This window comes from Musa acuminata, chromosome BXJ3-5, assembly GCF_036884655.1.
Source record: "Musa acuminata AAA Group cultivar baxijiao chromosome BXJ3-5, Cavendish_Baxijiao_AAA, whole genome shotgun sequence".
NCBI classification, from domain to species: Eukaryota; Viridiplantae; Streptophyta; class Magnoliopsida; order Zingiberales; family Musaceae; genus Musa; species Musa acuminata.
In genome coordinates this window covers 19,776,935-19,804,658 of record NC_088353.1, presented here as the reverse complement: position 1 = coordinate 19,804,658, position 27,724 = coordinate 19,776,935, and positions in this window count along the sequence as shown.

The window sequence follows — 27,724 nt, the reverse complement described above, 5'->3', positions numbered from 1 at the left end:
AAATTGGTGTAAGTTGCGATAGTAGAATTCTCGTCGAAAAATTTCAGCAACTTACGATGAAAATTTACAGCAATATAGGAACAAATTTTTTTTTTTTTGGATTTTCGAATAGGGATAACTAAATTGCAACAGCAGTAAGGTAGGAAACCAGAACCTGTTGCAATTCACGGAGAGATCAAAGGATGATCTGCGATGGTGGAGATGATGGTGGAATTTGGCGACGATCTTTTAAGCAATTATGGGAATTGCTTTGGGCGATTGTGGAGGGTTGATTGATGACTGTGGAAGGGCAGCGAGACACCAAGAACGCTGCTCTGATACCAGGTGTTAGAACCCTTGCAGATTCTAAACTTGGGGTTGATCTCTTTAGGGGATCGGCTTCCTTGGAACTCTATAGGGGTTCCTCCCTCCAAGTTGCTGCTCAAAGGCTGCAGAAAAGATTCATCTATTGCTTAAGAAAAGAGAAGGAATACATGGCTATTTATAGGGCTTCTAAACCCTAACTCATAATAGGACTCCTATTTAAGACTCTTACTTCTTACCAACTCCTAATAGGACTCCTACTCAAGACTCCTATTCCCTTACAACTCCTAATTCTTCTCTAAGAAAAACCTCCTACATGAATGTCCCTCTTAATTAGGACTATCATAGCTAGTCCTAACAGAATGTCCCTCTCAATTAGGACTCTCCTAGCTAGAGTCCTAATATGCGACCGACGGGGCTAGCAGCCAGCGAGCAGAGGTACTGCAGGGCAGCGGCGCCTATGGCCACTGCTCCCGCGGGCAAAACCCCGGCGAGGCAGCACCGCCTGCGGGCGTTGCCTCGCGGGCAGAATCGCCCGCGGAAGGGGTGGTGCCCATTCGCGGGGGCAGCGCTCGCCCATGGGGGTAGCGCTACCCACGGGGGCGCCCACCTGCAGGGGCGGCGCCCCGGCCCCGTTGCACCTACCGCCGCCGGTAGGGTGGCGGCGGCAGCAGCACCAGCAGCAGCGAAGAGGGAGAGGGGCTTAGGGTTTTTGGGCAAAAAGATAGTTTTGCCCCTGTGAATTTGAGAAATTTAGTTTCTATCTTTTATCCAAATTATGAAAATACCCCTATAAATTCAGAAATTCTCTATATATCCCTGATTTCATAAAATACTAATTAATTAAAAGGTTTAGTTGATTATTATTTTTATCATTATCTAGTAGTCCTACATGATGATGATTATTTATACATGTGATATATGATGTGTCAACAGATGCTCATGGACCGTGTGATATGTGTACATGTGATTATTATTATTGAGGTCTGCGAGCCTCCATTATATTTCTCGTTTATTATTGAGCCTGCGTGCCTATAATTAAGTTGTAATCACATGAGGAGGCGTAGCGGGAGCATGTATGCGATAGCGGGACCCATGAGACGGACGATCGTTATGCATGAAGATGCATCTAGATGTCGACAAAACCGACGAGGACGAGTTGGACGATCACAGGGCATGGAGATGCATCGTTGCAAACATAGATCTTGATGTGAGTGATTAGGCCTACTGGCTCGAGCATAATCACATTAGGTTGTGGTCCATGATCATCTGGTGTGATTGCTTATACATATACTAGATATGTATATATATTTGCATGCGATGTAGATATATATTAAATATGTATATGTGTGACATGTCATATTAGGAGACCAAATCATAGAAACATCTCTCTCGATAATATTAAGTCGGTAAACGTGAGGCAATTAGATTGACTCACGTGGCCTTCCATCATTATAAGTAGGAACCGATTCTCAGTGTAGGTTGAGTTGGTCGAGTCCCTCGAGACTCACCTATATTGCGATTCGCTATCTTGCTTACGACATAGAGATGTCACCGGTGATCTGAGGACATGGTATGCTTGGTCGAGTCCCTCGAGGGTATATCATCAAATCAGACTCATCTTGTAACGAAGGTGTTGACTTAACCGAGCTTCATGGTTGGTCAAGTCCCTTGAGACCATGGTGATTCCGATGCCGAACAGGACGGGAACCACAAGGAGTTATGATCGGCAAGAGTTGCCTACCTTTTAGGCTTAGTGTGATTGGTCGAGTCCCTCGAGGTTACACTAAGACGCTGATTAGATCCTGATCCCCACTAGAAGTCTACCGGAGACTTCCGTTTCATGTGCTAAGGGTGTCGCGTAACTCATTAGTAAAATAGTGGGAGCATATTAAGATAGAAGTCCATATTTTTATAGTTTATTTCTTGTAAAAATCTGCATGTTATTCATTTTTGCTGTATCTTTATTTTTAGAAAATATCACTTTTAAATCTTTACGTGGCATACTTGATGTCAACCGCCTCACTGGTCCAAATTATACGGATTGGCTCCGTAACTTGAGAATTGTTTTCACGGCGGAGAAAATCGTGTACGTCCTGTTAGGAAATCTTTGGGCGACATCACATGCGCAGCGGAAGAACAAAAAAACAAAATCCCCGATTCCCAAAAAGATGTTCGTCGTCGTGCGAAGATTGGTGCGGAAAAATTCGCGAAACATAAAACTGCGTATAGAGTAGATTGTGTTACCTAGGGAGATCGTATATCCCTGTTTCCTTGCAGATCCTTAGGAGAGGGTGAAGGAGGTCAAGCGTCCTCCTCTCTAGTGGTGATCCACGCAGCAGGGTTGCGACGACGCTCCTCAAAACTCCAGGCCTGATCTGAGGTGGAGAGGTAGAGGAGAATAGGAAAGGCAAGCAAAGGCTCTAGCCTATGAGGCTCTGAATCCCTCCTATTTATAGAGGTCCCCTGTCAAACCCTAATGGGTCCTCCCCTAGTGGGTATTGGATCTGCATCCAATAAGACTAGGGCTCCGTCGGATATCTCATATCCGAACCTCTACTCATCGCAATCCCTACCATAGGTGTGTGACCCTCTAGGCCCAATATCGAGCTGGCCGTGAGTCATACCTATCAGAACTCCTTCTAACTCAGTGAATTATTATCTCTGTAATAATTCACTCGACTCATCGACTACGGACGTACTAGGCCACTACGCCGTAGTCCCTAGACGATACAGGGGAATCCAATCCATTGGACTTGTCTGTCCTCAGTTACCGTGTACCTATAATCCCTCATCCATCTAATATCCCAGAGACCGTATATTGAGCATGGTGTTGTCAGACCCATACGGTTTCTACTCGAGTCTCGCTCTAATCGGATTCTCCCGGAGAACTCTTTCTCTCTCAACCCGAATGACCCTGGCTAGGGATTTGTATGAGCAAGAACACATGGGATATTCCTCTCATGACGCCGAGAGTGGATGATCCTCTATTGACACTCAATAGCCCTCGTAAGGTCGACTACCACTCCCAATGACCAGCTGTACTAGATCTAGGATAGCCAAACCTATAAGTCTGGTATCAAAGAGTGGAGCACTCATATAGGACATCCTTGGTGTCTCAAGTCTAAGGACCAAATACACCACTAGGACTACGAAATCGCTGTTTGACAATAAGGCATCATCAACCATCCAGCATTCCGTAAGCGGATCAATCAGTGAACTCATTCTCTAATGAGCACCTGTACTGTATCCCTAGTGTCCCTACACGAGCAGCTATGAGACCAGCTGCATCCATCATATGGACGGGTATACAGCACACCAGTCTATCCGGTTATCACGATGTCCCTCTCGAGTAACCTATGACCGGTATTATTTAGGATATGCATTTAAAGGTGAATCGATCTCATTATCGTGATCTCATCACGATCCGATTCCCATTGCACAAATCCAAGGACATCACAATATATATATGCACATATGTAATAGTTATAAAGTGATATACGCCAAAATATAATAAGCAAAAAGATTCTGTATCAAGTCACACTTGCCATCACTCACGTGATTGGCTTGCTGGGCACCTATGACTTGCAATCTCCCACTTGACCTAAAGCCAATCACCTATGTGTCTGATTCCCATCAGGCCCCTGTGACGCTCAAAGACAATCTGAGATAACGACTTTGTCAGTGGATCTGTAATGTTATCTTCGGATGGAATTCTTTCCACTACTACATCTCCTCGGGTTACGATCTCTCTGATAAGTTGGAACCTCCTCAGAACACTTCTGATGAGACCCAGGTTCCCTTATTTGAGTAATCATCCCATAGTTGTCGCAATATAAGGAAGTCGACTTCTCGCTATTCGGAACGACTCCCAAATCTATGATGAACATCTTCACCCAGACTCCCTCCTTTGCTACATCTAATGTAGCAATATACTCCGCCTCTGTGGTCGAGTCAGCAGTAGTATCTTGCTTGGAACTCTTCCAACATGTTGCTCCTCCATTCAAGTTGTACATATACCTTGAATTCGACTTGCTATCATCGACATCAGACTGAAAGCTTGAGTCAGTGTAGCCTTCAATCTTAAGGCTATTACCTCCATATACTAGTAAAAGATCCTTAGTCCTTCTCAAGTACTTAAGGATACACTTTACTGCTTTCCAGTGCTCCAAGCCTAGATCCGCCTGATACTTGCTCGTGACACTCAAAGCATGCGCTATATCAGGCCTAGTACATAGCATGGAATACATGATAGACCCTATTGCTAAGGCATAAGGTATCATATTCATGTTTGCCCTTTCTTCTGGAGTCTTTGGGGACATACTCGTAGAAAGCGATATCCCATGTCTCATCGGTATGAGACATCTCTTGGAATTTTCCATGCCAAACCTTTTGACAATGGTTTCTATGTACCTGGACTGGGACAAGCCAAACATCCTCTTGGATCTATCTCTATAGATTCTAATCCCCAAGATATAGGATGCTTCCCCTAAGTCCTTTATGGAGAAGTGTCTAGATAACCAAGCCTTTACTGTGCATAGCATTTCTACGTCATTCCCAATGATGAGGATGTCATCCACAAATAACACCAAAAAAGGTGATAGCGCTCCCACTTATCTTTCTGTATACACAAGGCTCATCTTCGTTCTTAATGAAGTCATAAGATCTGATTGCCTCATCAAATCTTATGTTCCAACTTCGGGAAGCTTGCTTTAGTCCATAAATGGATCTAAGCAACCTACACACCTTATCTGGGCAGTTCTTGGACACGAATCCCTCAGGTTGCATCATATACACCTCCTCCTCGAGGTTCCCATTGAGGAATGCAGTTTTTACATCCATCTGCCAGATCTCATAATCATAGTGTGCTGTAATAGCCAATAGAATTCTGATGGATTTTAGCATTGCTACGGGTGAGAAGGTTTCGTCGTAGTCAACACCTTGCCTTTGACGATACCCCTTAGCCACTAGCCTTGCTTTATAGGTCTCTACCTTTCCATCTACTCCAATCTTTTTCTTAAAGATCCATTTGCAATCGATGGGTACAATAACTTCGAGCGCATCAACTAGGTTCCAAACCTTGTTGGAGTACATAGAATCCATCTCAGAATTCATGGCTTCTTACCACTTCCCGGAGTCTATACTCATAATAGCCTCCTCGTAGGTCTGAGGATCAATATCCTCAACATCCTCTCCTCTAATATGTCTCACATATCTCTCAGGAGGATGAGATACTCTATCAGACCTACGTAAAGTTGAAACTTGTGTATTAGATACCAGAACAGACTCGGGCTGTAGAGTGGTGCTTGAGCTTGGTTCTCCAACCTCGCTCAATTCTATCATTCTCCCACTGTCTCCGCCAAGAATGTGTTCTTTCTCAAGGAACACTGCTCTCTTAGCTACAAAGACCTTTTGATCATCGAGATGATAGAAATAATACTCACAAGTTTCCTTGGGGTGTCCCACAAATTTGCATCGCTTTGTCCTTGATTCTAACTTGTCGGGGTTGTGTCTTTTAATGTGGGCAGGGTAGCCCCAAATCTTAACAACCTTAAGATTAGGCTTCTTCACTTTCCATATCTCATATGGTGTAGACACTACCGACTTAGTTGGAACTCTGTTCAGAAGGTAAGCTGCGGTCTCTAGGGCATATCCCTAGAATAAGATGGGTAGGTTAGCGAAACTCATCATGGACCGTACCATATCTAATAACGTACGATTTCTCCTTCCAGAGACACCATTGAGTTGAGGTGTATAAGGAGGTGTCTATTGGGATAATATCCCATGGTCCTTGAGGAATTGAGTAAACTTTGTACTGAAGTACTCACCTCCTCGATCTGATCGAAGAGTTTTGATACGCTTTCCAGTCTGGTTCTCCACCTCATTTTTATACTCTCTGAATTTCTCAAAAGCCTCGGACTTGCACTTCATTAAGTACACATATCCATACCTTGAGAAATTATCAATAAAGGTAATGAAGTAGGAGTAACCACCAATGGCATGAGTTAACATGGGTCCACATATATCACTATGTATGAGTTCCAACAACTCAGTGGCTCTCTCTCCAGTTCCACTAAATGGAGAGTTGGTCAGTTTTTCACGAAGGCAAGACTCGCAAGTTGCATATGACACATAGTTGAATGGATCTAGATATCCATCATTTAGCAACTTTTGAATCATTCCCTCATGGATATGACCTAGCCTACAATGCCATAGGTATGCACTATTCACCTCATCTTATTTCCTCTTAGACACTTACATTCATGATATGTGGAGTAGTGTCTTGCATAAACAAACCTTTATGCAATATTCCTCTCATCAATCTCTCCTTAGCTTTGCTAGAATTTACAATAAATTGTAGATGTAATAAGTAATACTGGTATCCAATACCAATGCACTATCACAAAAATCTGCCAATTGAAGATTGATCATGAATGTACCTGAAGCTTCTCCAAGCTTCTATTTTGCCCTTTCTGCAAGGTACTCTTTGCAGTTCCTCTTCCAGTGTCCATCTTTACCATAGTGGAAGCATTGGCCTTTGTCCTTTACTGGGTCTTTCTTAGCAACCTTTGCTTTACCTGGTTTGCCCTTGCCCTTTCCCTTCTTAAGGGACCTTTCTGCTTTCCTTTTCTTTTTGGTCTCACCAGTGTAGAGAACTGGCTTCTCATTCTTAATAGTACTCTCTGCCTCCCTCAACATATTGAGGAGCTCTGGGAGAGTCACCTCAAGCATGTTCATATGAACTGTGAAAAAGAATCTGGTAGGGACTGAAGCACAATGTCCACACACAAGTTATCCTCTAGGACCATTCCTAGACCTGTGAGTTTCTCTATCCACTCAATCATCTTTAGGACATGGTTCTGAACCGGTGTCCCCTCAGTCATCCTAGCACGGAAGAGGCTCTTAGATATCTCATATCGCTGAGTCCTTTTGTCACGGCCCTCAAAATATCGACAATATTTAAAATTTTCATTGCAACAAATCCAGGATTCAAACACACATTTGAGGTCACTAAGAAAACATTCAGATCAAAATTTCACCTCTATAGTCTACAAATTCATAACCCTGTGCAGTTCATAAACATACCACACATCACTCGATAATTCAAACAAACTGAACTCAACTCATCAAAATAATAACCACAACGTAATTTCACAAGTGGGGAAGTCTATGCAGTCACCAAACCAACGATTACCATAAGTTCATATCATTACATGAATTTAACTTAACATTCTAAAATCCTAAACATGAGGGATCCTTTAACTTACACAAAATCCACAGGTTTAGATTCATCGTCACCATTTCATTAGATGCAGAGTGGCTTATACAACAAATACATATATGCTAACAAAGATCTACCCAAAATCTTCTAACTTTCCACTGCCTCAGCCCAATCTTAACATTTAAGCAAGCGATACGCTATCCTGAAAAATTTATCAACAAACGGGGTGAGCATATAGAGCTCAGCAAGTGACTAACATATCCATATCAAAATAGGACAATTTCCAAAGAGATAAAATTTCAGAATACGAAGCAGAATATACGAATTCGTGGACATAATATCATTAGGTGCAGAATCACAATTGTCCTTTCAATCATACATATTTGGTTCATAACATATGGGGCATAGAGTAATTGGAGCATATCAAAAACGAATGAAACGTTTTGGAGCATACTATAACAAATGAAACATAACTGAGCTTATCAATGGCATATGAAATGTTCCGGAGCATATCAATGGCATATGGAACATTTCGAAGCATATCCACAATGAATGAAACATTTCGGAGCTTATCAATATCACATACCAAACAGAAGCTCAAACATCGTCTTTGACGTTGCATTCATAACATTCTTATCCAAAGCATGTATAAAAACACATAACCAAAGCTTTGGATATCATATCAAACATACAGAAGGTGTAGTGGGATCTCAAACAGAGTGTGATTCATCCATTTCTGAATGACCACCAGACAGAAGTCTCCCACGTTTGGGAGCTCCATCCACCCACGTCTAGGTGAAGCTAGAGGGGGCCGGCAGAACATCGCAGGCTCTAAACACATACCCTTTACCATTTCTGGCAAATGTCCAGACAATCCCACAAACACCAGAGTACAAGAGGGTAGTTTTAATAATAAGTAGCATATATCGGAAGCACACGCGGAACAACAAATCGTACATGTGCCTTTTCGAGACAATACGATGTAAGGAACAAATCTCTCACAAATGTATTCAAATTTGGAATGAAATGAAAGCAAGAGTATATAGGGATTCTAAGCAATCATTTTTAGCTCAATTCAAATAAGAAGGTTGGATGAATTCAATATCCAAAGGAATGGAATAGAATACACGAAATTGACCAAAGCTCGATTTCTGATAGAATTCTAGTGGCACATAGAACAAATACTTCAGATTATTAATTATGCCCCAATACCCTTAAGAAAGCTAATTTTGAAAGATATATCAATCTATTTTCTATTGAAACAAGTTTCGTATGAATCATGGTTTCCAACAAGGAGTTACCTTTGATTTGGTAACACAAGGTTAAAAACACAATCACTGTTTTGCAGAATTCATAGGGTCGGATTCAACAGATAATAGAGTAGGAATTTGAATTCCAAATTTTTCAACCTATATGCCAAAAGAAAGGTCTACAAGCCTTGTTTCGGGCGAAGTCAGTTTGGTACAAATCAGAATTTCCAACAGGGACTTATAGGTATTTTAGTATCGAAAGGTCAGAAATTTTGGTCCCTGTTCTGCAGCATCTATAGGCTCCTTTGAAACAGATGTTTGGGTAAGTATTCGGTGTCCAAAATCTACAAAATCAGTGTCAAAAGAAAGTTATAAGAGTCTAATTTCAGTGAACTAGGTCCTGCCTAAAGCCACCTTTGGTGCTAAAAATTATAGCTGAAGCAGTGTCTAGGGGTCAGTTTACCAAAAAATTTCAGAATCCATGGTTCTATGTCCAAGGAGAGACATATCAGTTTCTAAATAGAAATCCTTCAGTTTATTTTGAATCAACATAAAAACAGAGACTAATTTTCTATAGGATGGGGTTAGAACACTTGCCTTTGAGAATTTTGACCCCCAATTGAGAATATTGAGTAAGAAACCTCAAAGCCCCAATTTTTTTTCTTCTTCTTCTTCCCCCTTTCTTTTCTCTTCTTCTTTCTTTCTCTTCTGTTCTTCCACACCGCAGCTGCCTTCTCTGGTTCCTTAAGAACGAATGCAGAGAGGCTTAAGCGGTTGGATTTGTTATTTTGTGTGTTTTGCAGTTTAGTCCTTGTTTTTATTATATTCACGATTAGGTCCTCAGGGTTTACATATAGGTCCTCAGATTCTTTTTTTTTTTGAACAGATCTCCCAAATCTTAAAAATAAGTTACCTCTGATTCATACTCTATTTCTTTTGTCAATTTAAAATAGATGCTTACATTATCACCAGAAATTTATACGAAAATTCGGAAATGAGGGGTGTTACACCTCCGCCCCCTTAAAAGAAAATTTTAGTCCTCTAAATTTATCGTACCTCTATCGACGAAAAGACGGGGGTACACCTTTTTCATTTCCTCCTCTAGCTCCCAAATTGTTTCCTCTCCAGAATGATGTCTCCAAATTACTTGAACCAGTGGGATGACCCGATTCCTTAGGATTTTTTCTTTCTTATCAACAATCTGAATAGGCTCTTCCACATAAGATAAATCTCTATCGATCTCCATCAGCTCATACACAATGATATGATAAGGGTCATATATATACTTCCTAATCATCGAGACATGAAATATATCATGGACATGGCTAAATGCTGGTGGCAAGGCAATCCTGTAAGCGACAGAACCAACCCTCTCAAGAACCTCAAAAGGTCCAATAAATCTTGGGCTTAACTTTTCTTTCTTCCCAAACCTTATAATGCCTTTGGAAGGGGAGACTTTTAAGAATACAAAATCTCCGATTTCAAACTCAATATCTCATCTCCTATTGTCGGCATAACTCTTTTAACGACTCTAAGCAGTTTTTAACCTTTTCCTTATAACTTGAATTTTCTCGGTAATTTCTTGTACTTTGTCCGGTGCTAACAGCTTTCTGTCACCAACTTCCTCCCAACATATAGGTGTTATGCACTTTCGCTCATATAAAGCTTCATAAGGAGCCATCTGAATACTTGAATGATAACTATTATTATAAGTGAACTCAACAAGTGAAATATCCTTATCCCATTCACCTTTCTAATCCATAACATAGGCTCTAAGCAAATCCTCAAGTGTTTGAATTGTTCTTTCTGACTGACCATCAGTCTGAGGATGATATGCAGTACTAAACTTGACTTTAGTGCCCATAGATTCCTGTAATCTTCTCCAGAATCTAGAGAGAAATCTGGAGTCTCTATCAGAGATGATCTCCTTTGGAATACTATGAAGTCTTACTATTTCATTAACATATAAATCTACAAGTCTATCAAGCGAATAAGTCATATTAATCGGTAGGAAGTGTGCAGATTTTGTTAACCTATCAATGATAACCCAAATAGCATCATGCTTTCTAGAGGTTCTGGGTAGTCCTGAAACAAAATCCATAGTAATACATTCCCATTTCCATTCAGGAATATCTAAAGGTTGCAACAACCCTCCAGGCCTTTGGTGTTCTACTTTGATTTGCTGACAAGTCAAACATTTTGAAACATACATTGCAATTTCCTTCTTCATTCCTTCCCACCAATAATGACTTTGAAGATCTCTATACATCTTAGTGCTCCCAAGATGTATGGTGTACTTTGAAGTATGACTTTCCTTTAGGATTTGATTCTTGATATCCGGTTCATTTGGTACACATACTCTCTCCCCAAATCTCAATAGGCCATCCTTTGAAACTTGAAATTGTGGCTTCAATTCCTTTTCTACTTCATTCCTCAAGTAGATTAAATGTGGATCTCGTAATTGTCCTATCTTAATTTGTTGAATAAGATCAGATTGCACTTGAATGAAGGCCATCAATATCATAGAGTCTTGCTCTTTCCTTAAAGCTTTCAAATCAAAAATTTCTTCTAATAACTTCCATTGCTTCACGACCGGACTAGCCATAAAACTTGTAGATTTCCTACTAAGTGCATCAGCTACAACATTGGCCTTGCCCGGGTGATAACGGATGGCACAATCATAATCCTTCAGAAGTTCTATCCATCTTCGCTGCCTCATGTTTAACTCTTTCTGAGTAAAAATATATTTTAAACTCTTGTGATCAGTAAAGATTTCAAACTGTCGTCCATACAAATAATGTCTCCAAATCTTTAGAGCAAAACTAATTGCTGCCAATTCCTGCATCAAAACACATCCTAGGCCCTTTCTTGAAGCATCAGTATAAACTACAAACTCATCACTACCACTTGGAATAGTGAGAATAGGGGCACTAGTCAATCTTCTTTTTAACTCTTGAAAACTTTGCTCACAATCATCACCCCATACAAATTTCATATTCTTCTTAGTGAGTTTGGTGAGAGGTTGAGCAATTCAAGAAAATCCCTCCATAAATCTCCTGTAATAACCTACCATGCGCAAGAAGCTTCTAACTTCCGTTACATTTGTTGGTACTTCCCATTCAACTACAGCTTCTATTTTTCTTGGATCAACAGATATACCCTTCCCTGAAATCACATGGCCTAAGAAAGCAACTTCATTTAACCAAAATTCACATTTGCTGAACTTTGCATACAACTTCTTTTCTCTTAGTGTGGACAATACATTTCTCAAGTGTTCCTCATGCTCTTAATTACTCCTTGAATACACCAATATGTCATCAATAAATATAATTACACAGATATCCAAGAGCGGTTGAAATATCCTATTCATTAGTTCCATAAAAGCTGCAGGGGCATTTCTCAAACTAAAAGGCATCACCAAGAATTCATAATGACCATATCGAGTTCTGAAAGCTATTTTTGAAATATCCTCCTCCTTGATCTTCAACTGATAGTAACCTAACCTCAGGTCAATCTTAGAGAATACTTGTGCACCCTGCAGTTGATCAAACAAATCATCAATTCTAGGTATGGGATACTTGTTTTTTATGGTCACCTGATTCGACTGTCTATAATCAATACAAAGCCTCAATGTTCCATCCTTCTTCTTCACTAATAGTACCGGAGCACCCCATGGGGATACACTGGGTCGTATGAAACCCTTATCTAATAATTCTTGTATTTGCTTCTTTAGTTCCTCTAGCTCGAGTGGTGCCATTCTGTAGGGAGGCTTAGATATTGGGGTTGTACTGGGGACCAGATCAATAGCAAATTCACCCTCTCTCTCTAGAGGTAAACCAGGCAAGTCATCTGGGAATACATCAGGGAATTCTTTGACCACTAGAATTTCATCTAGGTGGGTTTTCTGATTTGAATGCTCCTTTACACACACCATATAACAAAAACAACCTTTCTGTATAAGACGATAAACTTGAAGTGCTGATATCAAGCAAGGAGGCAAATCATGCCTAATGCCCTCAAAGAAAAATATAGGCTGATCTGATATGCAGAAAGTAATTATTTTTTTGTAACAATCAATACTAGCGTGATGAGAAGATAACCAATCCATGCCAAGTATAATATCAAAACCCTGGATCTCTAGGAGAATCAAATCAGCAAAGAGTTCGTGTTCTCCAATAGAGATCAAACAAGATGGGTAAACTAAGTTTGTTGCCAATGAATCTCCAACAAAAGTTGTTACATATAACATATAATCCAGGGGTCTAGGTAGAATATCCAAGTGACAAGTAATGTATCGTGAAACAAAAGATAAGTTGGAGCCGGGATCAAACAAAACTTTTGCATTTCTTTTAGAAACATGAAGAATACCTTCCACCACTGATTTAGAAGCTTTAGAATCTTGTTCAGTGATAGCGTACACTCTAGCATGGGCTGAGGGTCTAGGAGATAGTGGCTCTTTCTTCTTCCTCAGAGGGCAATCTTTTATTTGATGATCCAACTTTCCACAAACAAAACAGGTTCCAGTCACCCGAAAACACTGACTTGTTTCATGATTTAATCCACATCTTGCACATGACTGAGTCCTCCGCAATGGTTTCCATTTCTCAAATCCAGATGTCTTAAACCTCTTGTTACTAGCTTCATATTCATTTTCTCTCCTGCTTTTGCTAGTAAATTTGTCCTTTTTGTTCTTGCTAATGATTTCTTGAATTTCCTCCATGTCTCGTTCAATTTTCAAAGCTCTTTCTACCGTATCTGCATATGTTTGTAGTTTTAAAGCTGACATTCGGCTTCTTATTGCTGGCCGTAATCCCCTTTCAAACCTTCTTGCTTTCCTAGATTCATCATCAGTCATATGTGTGGCAAACCTAGAGAGCTCAGTGAATTTAGATTCATACTTTGTAACCGTCATACTTCCCTAGATAAGATTCAAGAACTCCAATTCCTTTTGCTCTCTCATACAATCTGGAAAATATTTATCATTAAACTTTTCTTGGAATAACTTCCATGTCATTGGCTCATGTTTGATTTCAGACAACCTCTTAATCATTCTCCACCAGTGTTCAGCTTCTCCTTCCAGCATAAAAGTGGCAAGAAAAACCTTTCGATCATCAGGATAATTTAAGGCATCAAATATTTTCTCTATCTGCATCATCCATCGTTCTGCCACCATTGGATCAGACTTGCCACTAAAACTGGGAGGACTAAGCTTCTTAAACTGTTCAATTACCAACCCCGTCTGGTTTGATGTCCTTGTTCCATCATTTCTTCCTTGTAGGATAGGTTGTTGTCGTTGTTGCATCAATTGTGCAATAGTCTCCAAAGTCCGCATGATACTACTCAATTGATCAGCAGTAGATGCAATAGGAGAACCAGATGATCTCGTCATCCTTGCTTCCTAAAACATCAAAAAGACATTTTCTTTGATCAAACTCTAAATGATAGTCAATAAACCTAAAAAAAAAAAAATATTCTTAGTGATTCTCAAATCATGCTCTGATACCACCTCTGTCACGCCCCTCAAAATATCGATAATATTTAAAATTTTCATCGCAACTAATCTAGGATCCAAACATACATTTGAGGTCACTAAGAAAACATTCAGATCAAAATTTCACCTCTATAGTCTATAAATTCATAACCCTGTGCAGTTCATAAACATACCACACATCACTCGATAATTCAAACAAATTGAACTCAACTCATCAAAATAATAACCACAACGTAATTTCACAAGTGGGGAAGTCTATGCAGTCACCAAACCAACGATTACCATAAGTTCATATCATTACATGAATTTAACTTAACATTCCAAAATCCTAAACATGAGGGATCCTTTAACTTACACAAAATCCACAGGTTTAGATTCATCGTCACCATTTCATTAGATGCAGAGTGGCTTATACAACAAATACATATATGCTAACAAAGATCTGCCCAAAATCTTCTAACTTTCCACTACCTCAGCCCAATCTTAACATTTAAGCAAGCGATATGCTATCCTGAAAAATTTATCAACAAACGGGGTGAGCATATAGAGCTCAGCAAGTGACTAACATATCCATATCAAAATAGGACAATTTCCAAAGAGATAAAATTTCAGAATACGATGCAGAATATACGAATTCGTGGACATAATATCATTAGGTGCAGAATCACAATTGTCCTTTCAATCATACATATTTGGTTCATAACATATGGGTCATAGAGTAATTGGAGCATATTAGAAACGAATGAAACGTTTTGGAGCATACTATAACAAATGAAACATAACTGAGCTTATCAATGGCATATGAAATGTTCCGGAGCATATCAATGGCGTATGGAACATTTCGAAGCATATCCACAATGAATGAAACATTTTGGAGCTTATCAATATCACATACCAAACAGAAGCTCAAACGTCGTCTTTGACGTTGCATTCATAACATTATTATCCAAAGCATGTACAAAAACACATAATCAAAGCTCTGGATATCATATCAAACATATAGAAGGTGTAGTGGGATCTCAAACAGAGTGTGATTCATCCATTTCTGAATGACCACCAGATAGAAGTCTCCCACGTTTGGGAGCTCCATCCACCCACGTTTAGGTGAAGCCAGAGGGGGCCGGCAGAGCATCGCTGGCCCTAAACACATACCCTTTACCATTTCTGGCAAAGGTTCAGACAATCCTACAAACACTAGAGTACAACAGGGCAGTTTTAATAATAAGTAGCATATATCAGAAGCACATGCGGAACAACAAAACGTACATGTGCCTTTTCGAGACAATACGATGTAAGGAACAAATCTCTCACAAATGTATTCAAATTTGGAATGAAATGAAAGCAAGAGTATATAGGATTCCAAGCAATCATTTTTAGCTCAATTCAAATAAGAAGGTTGGATGAATTCAATATCCAAAGGAATGGAATAGAATACGCGAATTCGACCAAAGCTCGATTTCTGACAGAATTCCAGTGGCACATAGAATAAATACTTCAGATTATCAATTATGCTCCAATACCCTTAAGAAAGCTATTGTTGAAAGATATATCAATCTATTTTCTGTTGAAATAAGTTTTGTACGAATCATGGTTTCAACAAGGAGTTACCTTTGATTTGGTAACACAAGGTCAAAAACACAATCACTGTTTTGCAGAATTCATAGGGTCGGATTCAACAGATAATAGAGTAGGCATTTGAATTCCAAATTTTTCAAACTATATTCCAAAAGATAGGTCTACAAGCCTAGTTTCGGACGAAGTTAGTTTGGTACAAATCAGAATTTCCAACAGGGACTTATAGGTATTTTAGTATCAAAAGGTCAGAAATTTTGGTCCTTGTTCTGCAGCATCTATAGGCTCATTTGAAACAGATGTTTGGGTAAGTATTCGGTGTCCAAAATCTACAAAATCAGTGTCAAAAGAAATATATAAGAGTCTAATTTCAATGAACTAGGTGCTGCATGAATCCACGTTTGGTGCTAAAAATTATAGCTGAAACAGTGTCTAGGGGTCTGTTTACCGAAAAATTTTAGAATCCATAGTTCTATGTCCAAGGAGAGACATATCAGTTTCTAAATAGAAATCCTTCAGTTTATTTTGATTCAACATAAAAACAGAGACTAATTTTTTGTAGGATGGGGTTAGAACACTTGCCTTTGAGAATTTTGATCCCCAATTGAGAAGATTGAGTAAGAAACCTCAAAGCCCCAATTTTTTTCTTCTTCTTCTTCCTCCTTTCTTTTCTCTTCTTCTTTCTTTCTCTTCTGTTCTTCCACACCGCAGGTACCTTCTCTGGTTCCTTAAGAATGAAGGCAGAGAGGCTTAAGCGGTGGGATTTGTTATTTTGTGCGTTTTGCAGTTTAGTCCTTGTTTTTATTATATTCACGATTAGGTCCTTAGGGTTTACATATAGGTCCTCATATTCTTTTTTTTTTTAACAGATCTCTCAAATCTTAAAAATAAGTTACCTCTGATTCATACTCTATTTCTTTTATCAATTTAAAATAGATGCTTACATTATCACCAGAAATTTATACGAAAATTCAGAAATGAGGGGTGTTACACCTTCCCTGTTCCTCAAACAATTTACGAACATGTAGGAGAATGGATCTGGCATCCATCTTTTCATGTTGTCTTTGTAACTCAGGAGTCATAGAGCCCAACTTATAGCACTGAGCAAGAGTGGAGTCATCAATGTACTTCACGTAGCGAGCGATCTCATCCTCGTTTGCCCCTTCTTCGGGCGTAGGTATCACTGTATCAAGGACGTACACAATTTTCTCCGCTGTGAGAACAATTCTCAAGTTACGGAGCCAATCCGTATAATTTGGACCAGTGAGGCGGTTGACATCAAGTATGTCACGTAAGGGATTTGAAAACGACATTTTCTGAAAATAAAGATGCAGTAGAAATGAATAACATGCAGATTTTGCAAGAAATAAACTATCAAGATATGGACTTCTATCTTAATATGCTCCCACTATTTTACTATCGAGTCACGCGACACCCTCAGCACGTGAAACGGAAGTCTTCAGCAGACTTCTAGTGGGGATCAGGATCCAATCAGCGTCTTAGTGTAACCTCGAGGGACTCGACCAATCACACTAAGCCTAAAAGGTAGGCAACTCTTACCAATCACAACTCCTTGTGATTCCCGTCCTGTTCGGCCTCCGAATCACCATGGCCTCGAGGGACTCGACCAACCATGATGCTCGGTTAAGTCAACACCTTCGTTACAAGATGAGTCTGATTTGATGATATACCCTCGAGGGACTCGACCAAGTATACCATGCCCTCAGGTCACCGGTGACATCTCTATGTCGTAAGCAAGATAGCGAATCGCGATATAGGCGAGTCTCGAGGGACTCGACCAACTCAACCTACATTGGGAATCGGTTCCTACTTATAACGATGGAAGGCCACGTGGGTCAATCTAATTGCCTTACGTTTACCGACTTAATATTATCGAGAGATGTTTCTAAGATTTGGTCTCCTAATATGATATGTCACACATATACATATTTAATATATATCTACATCGCATGCAAATATATATACTTATCTAGTATGTGTATAAGCAATCACACTAGATGATCATGGACCACAACCTAATATGATTAGGCCCGAGCCAGTAGGCCTAATCACTCACATTAATATCTATATGTGCAACGGTGCATCTCCATGCCCTGTGATCGTCCATCTCGTCCTCGTCGGTTTCGTCGACATCTTGATGTATCTCCATGCATCACGATCGTCCGTCTCGTGGGTCCTGCTATCGTATCCACGCTCCCGCTGCGCCTCCTCATGTGATTACAACTTAATCATAGGCACGCAGACCCGACAATAAACGAGAAATATAATGGAGGCTCGTAGACCTCAATAATAATAATCACAAGTACACACATCACACGGTCCATAATCATCCGTCCACACATCATACATCACATGTATAAATAATCATCATCATGTAGGACTACTAGATAATAATAAAAATAATAATCAACTAAACCTTTAATTAATTAATATTTTCTAAAATCAGGGACATGTAGGGAATTTCTGAATTTATAGGGGTATTTTTATAATTTAGACAAAAGACAGAAACTAGAATTTCTCAAATTCCGAGGGGCAAAACTATCTTTTGCCCAGAAAACCCTAATGCCCTTTCCCCCCTTCGCTGGTGCCGCCGCCGCCACCATGCCGGCGGTAGCTTGTGCGGCGAATGAGGGCACTGCCCTCGATTGCAGGTGGGCGCCCCCTTCGGGCGCCGCTGCCTCCGCAGGGGGTGCTATCCCGCCGGGTGGCCGCCCTTGTTGGGGGGGGGGGTTTCAACCGCGGGAGCAATGGCGGCAGGCTCTTCACACACGCAGATCGAGGGCAGCAACTGTTGCTGCCCTTTCTCGCTTTTGCGTCAACGATTTTGACGTCAAAATTCTTCCTAAACACAATACACGCAGTTTAAAACCAATCATTCGCACGAACAACCTGGCTCTGATACCACTGTTGGGAAATCTTGGGGCGACATCACATGCGCAGCGGAAGAACAAGAAAACAAAATCCCCGATTCCCAAAAAGATGTTCGTCGTCGTGCGAAGATTAGTGCGAAAAAATCCGCGAAACATAAAACTGTGTATAGAGTAGATTGTGTTACCTTGGGAGATCGTGTATCCCTGTTTCCTTGTAGATCCTTAGGAGAGGTTGAAGGAGGTCAAGCATCCTCCTCTCTAGTGGTGATCCACACAGCAGGGTTGCGACGACGCTCCTCAAAACTCCAGGCCTGATCTGAGGTGGAGAGGAAGAGGAGAATAGGAAAGGCAAGCAAAGGCTCTAGCCTATGAGGCTCTGAATCCCTCCTATTTATAGAGGTCCCCTGTCAAACCCTAATGGGTCCTCCCCTAGTGGGTATTGGATCTGCATCCAATAAGACAAGGGCTCCATTGGATATCTCATATCCGAACCTCTACTCATCGCAATCCCTACCATATGTGTGTGACCCTCTAGGCCCAATATCGAGCTGGCCGTGAGTCATACCTATCAGAACTCCTTCTAACTCAGTGAATTATTATCTCTGTAATAATTCACTCGACTCATCGACTACGGACGTACTAGGCCACTACGCCGTAGTCCCCAGACGATACAGGGGAATCCAATCCATTGGACTTGTCTGTCCTCAGTTACCATGTACCTATAATCCCTCATCCATCTAATATCCCAGAGACCGTATATTGAGCATGGTGTTGTCAGACCCATACGGTTTCTACTCGAGTCTCGCTCTAATCGGATTCTCCCGGAGAACTCTTTCTCTCTCAACCCGAATGACCCTGGCCAGGGATTTGTCTGAGCAAGAACACATGAGATATTCCTCTCATGACGCCGAGAGTGGATGATCCTCTATCGACACTCAATAGCCCTCGTAAGGTCGACTACCACTCCCAATGACCAGCTGTACTAGATCTGGGATAGCCAAACCTATAAATCTAGTATCAAAGAGTGTAGCACTCATATAGGACATCCTTGGTGTCTCAAGTCCAAGGACCAGATACACCACTAGGACTACGGAATCGATGTCTGACAATAAGGCATCATCAACCATCCAGCATTCCGTAAGCGGATCAATCAGTGAACTCATTCTCCAATGAGCACCTGTACTGTATCCCTAGTGTCCCTACACGAGCAGCTATGAGACCAGCTGCATCCATCATATGGACGGGTATACAGCACACCAGTCTATCCGGTTATCACGATGTCCCTCTCGAGTAACCTATGACCGAGATTATTTAGGATATGTGTTTAAAGGTGAATCGATCTCATTATCGTGATCTCATCACGATCCGATTCCCATTGCACAAATCCAAAGACATCACAATATATATATGCACATATGCAATAGTTATAAAGTGATATACGCCAAAATATAATAAGCAAAAAGATTCTGTATCAAGTCACACGTGCCATCACTCGCGTGATTTGCTTGCTGGGCACCTATGACTAGCACGTCCTTGATACAGTAATGCCTATGCCCAAAGAAGGGGCAAGCGAGGATGAGATCGCTCGTTACATGAAGTACATTGATGACTCCACTCTTGCTCAGTGCTATATGTTGGGCTCTATGACTCCTGAGTTACAAAGACAACATGAAAAGATGGATGCCAGATCCATTCTCCTACATGTCTATAAATTGTTTGAGGAATAGGGAAGGACTCAGCTGACAGGTATGACTCACGGCCAGCTCGATATTGGGCCTAGAGGGTCACACACATATGGTAGGCATTGCGATGAGTAGAGGTTCGGATATGAGATATCCGACGGAGCCCTTGTCTTATTGGATGCAGATCCAATACCCACTAGGGAAAGGACCCATTAGGGTTTTGACACGGGATCTCTATAAATAGGAGGGATTCACAGCCTCATAGGCTAGAGTCTTTGCTTGCCCTTCCTATTCTCCTCTCCCTCTCCACCTCAGAGTAGGCCTGGAGTTTTGAGGAGCGTCGTCGCAACCCTGCTGTGTGGATCACCGCTAGAGAGGAGGACGCTTGACCTCCTTCACCCTCTCCTAAGGATCTGCAAGGAAACAGGGATATACGATCTCCCTAGGTAACACAATCTCTATACGCAGTTTTGTGTTTTTACGGATTTTGCGTACCAATCTTCGCACGACGATGAACATCTTTTGGGAATCGGGGATTTTTGTTTTCTTGTTCTTCCGCTGCGCATATGATGTCGCCCCCTATGATTTCCCAACAGTGGTATCAGAGCCAGGTTGTTCGTGCGAATGATTGGTTTTGAACTGCGTGTATTGTGTTTAGGAAGAATTTTGACGTCAAAATCGTTGACGCAAAAGCGAGGAAGGGCAGCAACAGTTGCTGCCCTCGATCTGCATGCCTGCAGCCACCTGCAGCGGCAGCCAGGCAGCACAGCGCCGGCGCATGCGCAAGCGCTGTGTCTGCAGCAGCCAGCCGGCGGCCTGCTTGCAGCAGGCTTGCTGCCGGCGGGGCTGGCAGCCCGCGGGTAGAGGCGCCTGCGGCCGCTGAGCCCGCGGGTAGAGGCGCCGCGGGGCAGCAGCGCGGGCTGTGGCACCGCAGGGCAGCGGCGCCTGTGGCCGCTGCTCCCACGGGCAAAAACCCCGCAGGGGCGGCCGCCAGCGAGGCAGCACCGCCTGCGGGCGCTGCCTAGCGGGCAGAACCGCCCGCGGAGGCGGCGGCGCCCGCAGGGGCGCCAACCTGCAGGGGCAGCACCGCCTGCGGGCGTTGCCTCGCCGGCAGAACTGCCCGCGGAGGCGGCGACGCCCGCGGGGGCGCCCACCTGCAGCGGCAGCGCCGCCAGCCGGCGTGCCGCCCGCAGGCGAGGGCAGCGCCCCGCCCCTCGCCGCACAGGCCGCCGCCAGCAGGGTGGCGGCGGCAACGGCAGCAGCGAAAGGGGGAAAGGGCATTAGGGTTTTCTGGGAAAAAGACTGTTTTGCCCCTCGGAATTTGAGAAATTCCAGTTTCTGTCTTTTGTCCAAATTACGAAAATACCCTTAGGAATTGAGAAATTCCCTATATATCCCTGATTTCAGAAAATATTAATTAATTAAAAGGTTTAGTTGATTATTATTTTTATTATTATCTAGTAGTCCTACATGATGATGATTATTTATACATGTGATGTATGATGTGTGGACGGATGATCATGGACCGTATGATGTGTGTACTTGTGATTATTATTATTGAGGTCTGCGAACCTCCATTATATTTCTCGTTTATTGTCGGGCCTGCGTGCCTATGATTAAGTTGTAATCACATGAGGAGGCGCAACGGGAGCGTGGATGCCATAGCGGGACCCACGAGACGGACGATCGTGATGCATGGAGATGCATCAAGATGTCGACGGAACCGACGAGGACGAGATGGACGATCACAAGGCATGGAGATGCACCGTTGCACACATAGATCTTGATGTGAGTGATTAGGCCTACTGGCTCGGGCCTAATCATATTAGGTTGTGGTCCATGATCATCTGGTGTGATTGCTTATACACATACTAGATATGTATATATATTTGCATGCGATGTAGATATATATTAAATATGCATATGTGTGACATGTCATATTAGGAGACCAAATCATAGAAACATCTCTCGATAATATTAAGTCGGTAAACGTGAGGCAATTAGATTGACCCACGTGGCCTTCCATCGTTATGAGTAGGAACCGAATCCCGGTGTAGGTTGAGTTGGTCGAGTCCCTCGAGACTCACCTATATCGCGATTCGCTATCTTGCTTACGACATAGAGATGTCACCGGTGACCTGAGGGCATGATATGCTTGGTCGAGTCCCTCGAGGGTATATCATCAAATCAGACTCATCTTGTAACGAAGGTGTTGACTTAACCGAGCATCATGGTTGGTCGAGTCCCTCGAGGCCATGGTGATTCGGAGGCTGAACAGGACGGGAATCACAAGGAGTTGTGATCGGCAAGAGTTGTCTACCTTTTAGGCTTAGTGTGATTGGTCGAGTCCCTCGAGGTTACACTAAGACGCTGATTGGATCCTGATCCCCACTAGAAGTCTGCCGGAGACTTCCGTTTCACGTGCTGAGGGTGTCGCGTGACTCGTTAGTAAAATAGTGGGAGCATATTAAGATAGAAGTCCATATCTTGATAGTTTATTTCTTGAAAAATCTGCATGTTATTCATTTTTGCTACATCTTTATTTTCAGAAAATGTCGCTTTCAAATCCCTTACGTGGCATACTTGATGTCAACCGCCTCACTGGTCCAAATTATACGGATTGGCTCCGTAACTTGAGAATTGTTCTCACAGCGGAGAAAATCGTGTACGTCCTTGATACAGTGATGCCTACGCCCGAAGAAGGGGCAAGCGAGGATGAGATCGCTCGCTACGTGAAGTACATTGATGACTCCACTCTTGCTCAGTGCTATATGTTGGGCTCTATGACTTCAGAGTTACAGAGACAACATGAAAAGATGGATGCCAGATCCATTCTCCTACATGTCCGTAAATTGTTTGAGGAACAGGGAAGGACTCAACGATATGAGATATCCAAGAGCCTTTTCCGCGCTAGGATGACTAAGGGGACACCGGTTCAGAACCATGTCCTAAAGATGATTGAGTGGATAGAGAAACTCACAGGTCTAGGAATGGTCCTAGAGGATAACTTGTGTGTGGACATTGTGCTTCAGTCCCTACCAGATTCCTTTTCACAGTTCATAATGAATTTTAATATGAACAAGCTTGAGGTGACTCTCCCAGAGCTCCTCAATATGTTGAGGGAGGCAGAGAGTACTATTAAGAAAGAGAAGCCAGTTCTCTACACTGGTGAGACCAGAAAGAAAAGGAAAGCAGAAAGGTCCCTTAAGAAGGGAAAGGGCAAGGGCAAACAAGGTAAAGCAAAGGTTGCTAAGAAAGACCCAACAAAGGACAAAGGCCAGTGCTTCCACTGTGGTAAAGATGGGCACTGGAAGAGAAACTGCAAAGAGTACCTTGCAGAAAGGGCGAAACAAAAGCTTGATGAAGCTTCAGGTACATTCATGATCAGTCTCCATTTGTCAGACTCTTATGATAACACATGGGTATTAGATACCGGTAGTGCTTATCATATATGCAATTCGTTGCAGGTTCTGGCAAGGCCTAGGAGACTAGAGAGAGGCGAGATGGACCTCAAGATGGGTAATGGAGCAAAAGTTGCTGTATTAGCTGTTGGCGAGGTCGCCCTACATCTGCCTAGTGGAGCTTTTATTGCATTAGATGCATGTTATTTTGTTCCTTCTATTATCAAAAACATTATCTCCATTTCATGTTTAACAGTCAGTGGATATAAATTTGTTTTTGAGAACAATGGTTGTTCGATATTATTAGATGATAAGATCATCACGAAAGGAACATTGCATAATGGTTTATTTATGTTAGACACCACTCCACATATCATGAATATAAATGTGTCCAAAAGGAAACGAGATGAGTTGAACAGTGCATACCTGTGGCATTGTAGGCTAGGTCACATCCATGAAAGAAGGATTCAAAAGTTGCTAAATGATGGATATCTAGATCCATTCGACTATGTGTCATATGCAACTTGTGAGCCTTGCATTCGTGGAAAACTGACCAACTCTCCATTTAGTGGAACTGGAGAGAGAGCCACTGAGTTGTTGGAACTGATACATAGTGATGTATGTGGACCCATGTCAACTCATGCCATTGGAGGTTACTCCTACTTCATTACATTTACTGATGATTTCTCAAGGTATGGATATGTGTACTTAATGAAGTACAAGTCCGAGGCCTTTGAGAAATTCAGAGAGTATAAGAATGAGGTGGAGAACCAGACTGGAAAGAGTATCAAAACTCTTCGATCAGATCGAGGAGGTGAGTACTTAAGTACAGAGTTTACTCACTTCCTCAAGGACCATGGGATATTATCCAAATGGACACCTCCTTATACACCTCAGCTCAATGGTGTCTCTGAAAGGAGAAATCGTACATTATTAGATATGGTACGGTCCATGATGAGTTTCGCTGACCTACCCATCTCATTCTGGGGATATGCCCTAGAAACCGCAGCTTACCTTCTGAACAGAGTTCCAACTAAGTCGGTGGTGTCTACACCATATGAGATATGGAAAGGGAAGAAGCCTGATCTTAAGGTTGTTAAGATTTGGGGCTGCTCTGCCCATGTTAAAAGACACAACCCCGATAAGTTAGAATCAAGGACAGGGCGATGTAAATTTGTGGGATACCCCAAGGAAACTTGTGGGTATTACTTCTATCATCTCGAGGACCAAAAGGTCTTTGTAGCTAAGAGAGCAGTGTTCCTTGAGAAGGAACACATTCTTGACGGAGACAGTGGGAGAATGATAGAATTGAGCGAGGTTGGAGAACCAAGCTCAAGCACCACTCAACAGCCCGAATCTGTTCAGGTATCTAATACACAAGTTTCAACTTTACGCAGGTCTGATAGAGTATCCCATCCTCCTGAGAGATATGTGGGACATATTAGAGCAGAGGATGTAGAGGATATTGATCCTCAGACCTACGAGGAGGCTATTATGAGTATAGACTCCGGGAAGTGGAAAGAAGCCATGAATTCTGAGATGGATTCTATGTACTCCAATAAGGTTTGGAACCTAGTTGATGCACCCGAAGGTATTGTACCCATCGGTTGCAAGTGGATCTTTAAGAAAAAGATCGGAGTAGATGGAAAGGTAGAGACCTATAAAGCAAGGCTAGTGGCTAAGAGGTATCGTCAAAGGCAAGGTGTTGACTACGACGAAACTTTCTCACCCGTAGCAATGCTAACATCCATCAGAATTCTATTGGCTATTGCAGCACACTATGATTATGAGATTTGGCAGATGGATGTGAAAACCGCATTCCTCAACGGGAACCTGGAGGAGGAGGTGTATATGATGCAACCTGAGGGATTCGTATCCAAGAACTGCCCAGATAAGGTGTGTAGGTTGCTTAGATCCATTTATGGACTAAAGCAAGCTTCCCGAAGTTGGAACATAAGATTTGATGAGGCAATCAGATCTTATGACTTCGTTAAGAACGAAGATGAGCCTTGTGTATACAGAAAGGTAAGTGGGAGCGCTATTAGCTTTTTGGTGTTATATGTGGATGACATCCTCATCATTGGGAATGACATAGGAATGCTATCCACAATAAAGGCTTGGTTATCTAGACACTTCTCCATGAAGGACTTAGGAGAAGCATCTTATATCTTGGGGATTAGAATCTATAGAGATAGATCCAAAAGGATGCTTGGCTTGTCCCAGTCCAGGTACATAGAAACTATTGTCAAAAGGTTTGGCATGGAAAATTCCAAGAGAGGTCTCATACCGATGAGACATGGGATATCGCTTTCTACGAGTATGTCCCCAAAGACTCCAGAAGAAAGGGCGAACATGGATATGTTACCTTATGCCTCAGCAATAGGGTCTATCATGTATGCCATGCTATGTACTAGGCCTGATATAGCGCATGCTCTGAGTGTCACGAGCAGGTATCAGGCGGATCCAGGCTTGGAGCACTGGAAAGCAGTAAAGTGTATCCTTAAGTACTTGAGAAGGACTAAGGATCTTTTACTAATATATGGAGGTAATAGCCTTAAGGTTGAAGGCTTCACTGACTCAAGTTTTCAGTCTGATGTCGATGATAGCAAGTTGAATTCAGGGTATGTGTACACCTTGAATGGAGGAGCAGTGTGCTGGAAGAGTTCCAAGCAAGATACCACTGCTGACTCGACCACAGAGGCGGAGTACATTGCTGCATTAGATGCAGCAAAGGAGGGAGTTTGGGTGAAGAAGTTCATCACAGATTTGGGAGTCGATACAGATAGCGACAAGTCGACTTCCTTATATTGCGACAACTATGGGGCGATTACTCAAATAAGGGAACCCGGGTCTTATCAGAAGTGTTCTGAGGAGGTTTCAGCTTATAAGAGAGATCGTAACCCGAGAAGATGTAGTAGTGGAAAGAGTTCCATCCGAAGATAACATTGCAGATCCACTGAAAAAGCCGTTGTCTCAGATTGTCTTTGAGCGTCACAGGGGTCTGATGGGGATCAGACACATAGGTGATTGGCTTTAGGTCAAGTGGGAGATTGCTAGTCATAGGTGCCCAGCAAGCCAATCACGTGAGTGATGGCACGTGTGACTTGATATATAATCTTTTTGCTTATTATATTTTGGCGTATATCACTTTATAACTATTGCATAAATGCATATATATTGTGATGTCCTTGGATTTGTGCAATGGGAATCGGATCGTGATGAGATCACGATAATGAGATCGATTCACCTTTAAACACATATCCTAAATAATCCCGGTCATAGGTTACTCGAGAGGGACATCGTGATAACCGGATAGACTGGTGTGCTGTATACCTGTCCATATGATGGATGCAGCTGGTCTCATAGCTGCTCGTGTAGGGACACTAGGGATACAGTACAGGTGCTCATTGGAGAATGAGTTCACTGATTGATCCGCTTACGGAATGCTGGATGGTTGATGATGCCTTATTGTCAGACAACAATTCCGTAGTCCTAGTGGTGTATCTGGTTCTTAGACTTGAGACACCAAGGATGTCCTGTATGAGTGCTCCACTCTTTGATACCAGACTTATAGGTTTGGCTATTCCCAGATCTAGTACAGCTGGTCATTGGGAGTGGTAGTCGACCTTACGAGGGCTATTGAGTGTCGATAGAGGATCATCCACTCTCGGTATCATGAGAGAAATATCCCATGTGTTCTTGCTCAGACAAATCCCTGGCCAGGGTCATTCGGGTTGAGAGAGAAAGAGTTCTCCGGGAGAATCCGATTAGAGCGAGACTCGAGTAGAAACCGTATGGGTCTGACAGCACCATGCTCGATATACGGTCTCTGGGATATTAGATGGATGAGGGACTATAGGTACATGGTAACTGAGGACAGACAGGTCCAATGGATTGGATTCCCCTGTATCG